Source organism: Cygnus atratus, chromosome 1 (assembly GCF_013377495.2).
Source record: "Cygnus atratus isolate AKBS03 ecotype Queensland, Australia chromosome 1, CAtr_DNAZoo_HiC_assembly, whole genome shotgun sequence".
Lineage (NCBI taxonomy): Eukaryota > Metazoa > Chordata > Aves > Anseriformes > Anatidae > Cygnus > Cygnus atratus.
In genome coordinates, this window is record NC_066362.1 from 46,849,175 (window position 1) to 46,856,422 (window position 7,248).

Sequence of the window (7,248 nt, forward strand, 5' to 3'; positions counted from 1 at the left end):
TCCCCATAAGTATGAAGCGGAATGCTTGAAGATTACCTTGCATTTGTATAACATGATCATGGTACAGACACACATAATCAAACTATTCCTTTCCTGAATCCTAAGAAAACAGACAGCTAAAAACATGCATCTTTAAGCTCTTGCTATAGGCTCACCTCTACCTGTCAGAAACTTCTTCCATAAATATACTGAATGTCATCTCAAAAAAAAAAAAAAAAAAATCTCACATACACTGAATCTTTGTAAGACAAAACAGCCATCTACTACAGAAGCAGCTCCAGCTAATTCAACTTGCCTTTATGTTACAGCATGTGTTGTTTGGTCTGGGAACACTGCTTTTCCCAGCCAGTTACTTTTGGAACTAAACTCCATTTTCTGCAATAAAATTGAGGTTAAGATACATGAACCTTCATAAGGTATTATGGAAAATGGTGTAACTTGTGCAAAATTGTAATACATTTGCAGCTCAGTTCACAGGGACTAGCCTCCTGCCCTGATTTGGTGTTATCAGACCTGTACTGACACTTGCAAAGACACGGGTGGATCTGCATTGAATTCTCCAGCACCCCACTCCAGGAAGAGTGGTTAGCTCAGCATTAGCAGAGCATGAAAATCTGGATTTGTTTCAGGTGCTCCAACCTGAGAAGCTCCCCACAAAGTCAACCATCACTTCATAGACCCAACTTGGCACCTCCGGGGCTCACGAGGTCAGGCCACGTCTGGAAACAGCAGCACTGCTGAGGTGAGTTGGGAACAGCACAGCTGAGTCTGAAGCACAGAGCCGTGGAGCTACCAAACCCCACCAGAACAGAGCAGTTCACAAAGCCAGCCCTCCCATCCTGCTTTGTAGTCTGGACAGATCACACACCGATAGCTGAAACCGAAGTTGTATTCCAGTGCCAGGACATGAGACACAGTCACCTTCCTCCGTGGCTCAGCACTGCCTCCTATTCTCCCAACCTCCTCTCGCAACAAGCAGTAGCTGCTCCCCTCCATAAGAAAGGCCAGCTGGCAGACCCTGCAGGATGCTAGCAACACCAAACCAGGCCAGAGAGATGACCCATGACCAGGCAGGTACCATAAAGCCCTCATCCTCTTCCTCGAGGCACAAGTTTGTTGTATGGATGGCTCACAGTGAATGCATCCTACAGACAGCAGCAGACACAGACCTACAGTAAAGCTAACAAATGCAGCATCCCACTTGCAATTGTTTCCGTGTCCTTTTAAGCAAGGTACCCTTTCTTAATTTCTGTGTTTCCACAAAAACACCACATGGAAACTAAAAACATCTCCCTGCTGCTTTGTGGCTTTAATCTGCTTGCGGAAGGTAACAAAAGGTCCGTGAGTTGTCCACAAAGAATTAGATGGTTGCAGTTAAGAGTAATTCAGCTCTCGCTGTACGGCTAGGGCCTTGGCACAGAGCAATTAGAGCTGGCTAACATTTTTGAAAAGGCATGCTTCTTCTGCACCCACTCCAAGATCAGATCATTCTTTACATATGAAGTTTCCTCAGAAAGAAAAAGCTGACATTAAAAGTCTGCAAAGCCTCTAATTGCTGGTCTTCCAAAAAAATAGTCCGGAAAAGTAGATCAATGCATTCACATTCTTCCACAGAAACACTCTAAAATTCTGGTTTTACTTTGTGATCTGCTCCATGACGAGCCACTCTGGAATATTTCTGAAACTTTGGGCCTCTACCTCCATAGGTCACAAAAGGGCCAATGCTAACAGAAGTACATAGCTTCAGGATAATGAAAAACTCTGTCCATGGTCCACAGTACTTTTATAGAGGTGCATGCACTTTCTCTCATCATCTTTTTTATTTGCAAGACAATCCACATCATCAGTCTGTTGTCCCACAATCACTTCCTTTACTGCCACAATTTCATTAAAAAAGTGGAGATAATCCATGAAGTATGTGAAGTCAAGTTGAACTTCTTGAAAGAAGCAGTGCTAAAGCTGCTGAATATAAAGGAAGAAGTCTTAGAAGAGAAGGCTCCAGAAGAGAACTTATCCACGGAAAAAGGTAACTGCTGATTTCATTCTGACGTCAAGATGAAACCTCACAAGTACCTATGTCCTCAGAGTTCAAGAGACATAGAGATGAAGGTAGTATTGCTGAAAATGAACCAGAAAGACTGAAGAAAGAATATAGAGCATGAGACAGTCCTTTAGCCCTGTTATAAAAAAAAATAAAAAAAGAATAAAAAAAAGAATCATGAAGTTTTTAACCACAGTAGGGTAGAATTCATATGAAATGTAGCTACAGCTCCCAGGATAACTTAGTATTTACATTAATTAAAAAAATAAGGAAACTGATACTGAACAGTGGACCAGACATGACAGTTAATGAGTTCTCAGAGACAGAAATTACTGAGATGGAAGTAAAATCCAAAAAGCTTATTGCTGTCAAGTCTAGGTAGCAGAATAATCTTAATCACAGAACACCGAAAGAACTGGTACATGAAATTGCAAGTCTGATAGCATGGATATTAAATAAATCCATCAAATGAGGGAGTACCACATGACTGAAGAAAACCAAATATGGTGCCTATGCTTGAGAAGAAAGACGGAGGGAAGAAACTCATTTTGGTAGTATTGACCCATCAGTCATCTACAGATAACACACAAAACTTTCACACAAATCTTGAAGTAAACTGAAAAACAAAAGGAGATCAAATGAATTACAGAAGACAGATCATGTCACAAGAGTCCAAAATCTTTCTTATCTATTTTATTCCCATGAAAAACTCTGTAAGTATAATCCATCTCGATTTTAATAAACCATTTGCCAAAGCACTACATATGCTACTCTGGAAAAAGTGGAAAAAGTCAGCAAAAGTATAAAAAGTATAAATCAGACAAACTAGCTAAAGGGGAAACAAGAGTAAGTGGAAATTAACAGGCAGAAAGCTACCTACTGAAGATGTTCCTTCAGACTGGGCTTCAAGAACATGGAGTTGAGCATCACAGAGGACAAAGAGCATAACAATGTACATGAGACAAGGTTTAACAGCAGGAGATGCAGTTCCTGTAACAGCTGTTACAGTGCTGGGTGTTTCCAAACTATCAGCATGGTATGGTCACAAGACAAGGAAAGTGCAGTCATGAGAATAAGCAAATGCAATGATGATGTTTTCAGAACTGTTTTGGAGAAGGGCCTGAGGTTGGCCAAAGCTTTGAGCTGGGTCATGTGAAAACGAGCCATCTAAAGAGCCACAAGTTTTCTTTAGAAGACAGTCTTCAAGGTCAAGAAGTCTAGGTTCTATCAGAAAACAAACAAATAAACAAACAAAAAAACTAGAAGAGTCGGAGTAGGGAAAACAATCGAAAAGGCCCGTACCCTAGGCCCCCCTTGCCCACTGAACCACTCACTCCAAGGGCACGTCTCTTCTTCTGGACTGCAACAAATCCTAGAGTCCTTTTCAGGGACAGTCTCCATGCCTCCACCAGGGTCTCCTCCTTCTTCAGCTCCTGACTGCCCGCTCACAGAGCAGCTTCTCTGCCTGGCCACAGCCACAGCTCCCCCTGTCTTCAGCAGGCACAGCCTGCCCCCTGTCTTCAGCAGGCTGGGATCCCTGGCCCAGCTTCTCAAAGCCATTTGATGGAGGCAAGCAGGTGAAAACCAAACACTGTACATCACAGGCAGCAACAGGATGGCATCAGCAACATCATCCAGGCACATGGAGTGCTTTAATTTGGACAGTGTGAATCACGATGGTCAGCCCACTCAGACAAGTGCAGGGAAACATTAAGGTACTCACATGACCGTGGGGGCTGTTCGGAAGGAAAAAGCTAAAATAGGGATTCTTCAGCCTCGTCTACACCCTGGGTACAGCTGGCAGCGCAGCTAGGCAAGCACAGCACAAACAGCAAATCCCACCCAAAAAACTACTTGGGCATTACACTGGTTGCCTTGCACTGACCTTTACACTGTGGTTACTGTGCTGCTAAAATCCTGCAAGCTAGCAAGCTCAAAGGTATGTCAGGTATGTCTACAGAGGCACTTTTGCAACAACTCCACTGTAAAACGCGCTCAAGAGGTAAATGCTTTGTTTGTTCATGTAAAAACACCAGGAGCTGTCTAAGCCAAAATGAGGGGAAAAAAAGAGTCCTTTAAACTGGAGAACAAAGAGGAATACTTGAGCATTTGTTAATCATAGAATCACTGAGTGGTTTGGGTTGGAAGGGACCTTAAAGATCACCCAGTTCCAACCCCCCTGCCATGGCAGGGACACCTCCCACCAGACCAGGTTGCCCAAAGCCCCATCCAGCCTGGCCTTGAACACTTCCAGGGATGGGGCATTCACAGCTTCTCTAGGCAGCCTGTGCCAGTGCCTCACCACCCTCTGAGTGAAGAATTTCTTCCTCATATATAATTTCAATCCACCTTCCTTCCATTTAAAACCATTGACCCTTGTCCTGTCACTAATATGGGCATGAATACATGTAAACTCAAAATTACAAGGGTTTAACTGCTAACGAGTTTGGTTTTTGAGCAACTTTTCAATGAAAGTTACCAGAGCAAGTCATCTGACTGATGCTGGGGTGAAGCTAGGTTGTTTTTGCAAGAAGCTTCACCTGCAGAGGAATATGTGGCACACCCGTTGGTGTTAGCAGAAGACTGAACAGGGCAGCCCTGCCCAAAAAATTCAAGACAAAACTGTGACACCCTGTTCTCTTCTTTTCTCCCTCACTCACCTGTGTTAAGTCACTTGCTGTGCCTATTTCAGTTCAGATGGCAAACCCTTCCGGACCATGAATTTTTAGGTGTACCTATGGTTCCTAACAAAAGCCCCGACAAAACCTTGAGGCTTTACCAAAGTTAGTTTGAAATGATGCTGCAGTGGATAAAGCAGTGGAGGTTAAGAGGTCAGCAGGATTCACACACGAGATCAGTGAAACTGTTGTTTTATGCGGTAGCTCAACTGAAATTTCAGCTGGCTGAGCTTTTGCATCACGCAATTTGTATTTGTTGCCTTCTATATGGAAGAAGGGAAACCCACACTATAAAATCCATAAAATAAAATTTTAATCAAAACCCTTTGAAGAAATTAAAAAAAAAAAAACTCAAGACTAATCTGTAACTTAAACATTCTTGTTTTGGATAACTTTGATCCCAATTAAATTGTGTCTCAGGTGTACGTCGGCTAATAATAACATGTTTTCCCAAAACTGCAAGAAGAGAGCAAGAAAATACATATAATCAGAGCTCAAATAAGGTACACATGAACATTTTACCAGACAAAAAGTATAAACACTCTCTCCACTTCAGTGCCAACAGACACTTATCTCTGCGTGAAGGAACTCAGAAGTGCAAATGCAGTAGCAGCGCTCCTGTTACGCAGACAAGTAGAAATCGAAGTGCAAAACCTGGTACTCAGCCCCTGCTCCGGAGGCAGAATTTAGGGTCTCCCAGGGATCCCTCTGTCACATTGTGTAGCTCCTTGTGGAAACCAGAGAGGGATGAGGGTTGTGGATCTAAAAAAAGGAGATTCAGAAACCTCCCATGGCCAAAGCAAATGCTAAGAAGCAGGGGCTCTCAACCTCGAACCTTAGACAGTGAGAACAGAAAGGTGCCTGCATCTGCTCAGGGGTCTTGGCTCTGGCCTCTCGCCAGGGGAAATGATGAGAGAGGGAGACAAGCACCCACACAACACTACCCCAGTCCCAGCCACCTTGTCCCTCTCTCTCCCCAACTCCTGAGGCAGCCTGGCTGCATTTCACCAGCATTTAGGCAACGCTCCTTCCGCCACACTACAGGAGCAGCAGTGGTCACTTGGTGCTTCGGAAGGAGAAGCTCCTGTTTGCGTTTCAAGGTGCAACTCAAAAGCAGCCTGCAGCAGGCAGGGAACTGCTCAGGAAAGTCTGTCTGAGGTCTCAATAGCCCTGGGATGCAACTTTCTTGCTTGTTCAGCAAGGTTGGGACATCAGCTGTCTAATTGCACAGAGATGACAGGTAAGCTTTCAGAATTTCATTACTGGCACATACTTTTCAAAGACTTCCAAACTTGGCAAGAATTAAATAGACGCAGAAAAAAAAAAATCCTTTAAAAATGTGGACTCCTGCCAAATCTGCTCTGCAAAGCCCATGATGCTGTAGTTGAAGGGGTTTATGCAAGTGACAAAACAATATATTTTTTCCACCATTTTTTTTCTTAAAAAGAACCCTAAGCATTTTGATGAGACAACAAACAAAAAAAGGCAGCTGGCATGAAAAAATTCAATCCCAATGCTTACAGGTTTACTGGAGTTTAACAGGAAGGAGCTTACAGGCCTGATAGAAAACAAGCATTCTCATCTTACAGTTCAGTAAGCCAACTGTTTTCGATGCTTTGAGTTCCATATTGAACACTCACTTCAAAAAGTAGAGCAAAAAACTATTTACTGTAGCAGAAATATCAGAGAGCATTTAGAATTCAGAAAACTTCCCAAATAGGGCTTTCTTTTTAGTTTTGGAAACAACTAGGTAAACTCTAGAAGGGTTGTCTGGTACAGATTAAGTTGGGATGAAATTTTAGGCTAGAAAAAAAAAACCACAATCGGCACCAAAAACTACTTGCAACTTTACAGAAACCAGAAACAGGAGGCTTACAGAACAGAAATGCTAGCTCAATCAGCTCCAATGGGACCTGCAGTCAGCAGAACCGCTAGATCTTTTGTATTAAAAAGAAAAAAGAAAAAGGCATAGACTAAGATGTAAACGTACAGCTTAACATAAAATTGTGTTCAGAAAACTCACAGTATGTGCCAGGCTTGGTTCTCTCTGTGTGCTGCAGACCACAGGAACAGGCTGAACGTACCGCCCTAACCAAACCGTGGCACTGCAAAGCCAGCACATATTGGATGGACAAAGGCAAGATGATTCCTGCTTCTACTGAAATTCAGTTTATGAGGAGACATATTTCTCGCATTTGACCATGGCCAGGCAGTGTAACAGTAAAAGTGATGGCAAGCCAGCCTATGCTGGTGCTTCCATTTTTGAGAGCAAGGCAGCACTAGAGGGAACATCTTAAGGAGCCCTAACGATGATAGCGACGTCTGCAGCTCACAGAAGAGGGAGTCCAGGTAGCCTGTTGTGCTGATGGTGCCTGCACAGCATGAAGAGCCTACCCACGACCTACCAAGTTAGCCAAAAAACTGGCATCCCCCTGTACTAACGTGACTGTAACCAAGCCGCACAGCCAGGCAGTTTGTGCTTCTTTAACAAGTTCTTAGCCTGGCAAGAGTTTCAACCATCCATGGCAC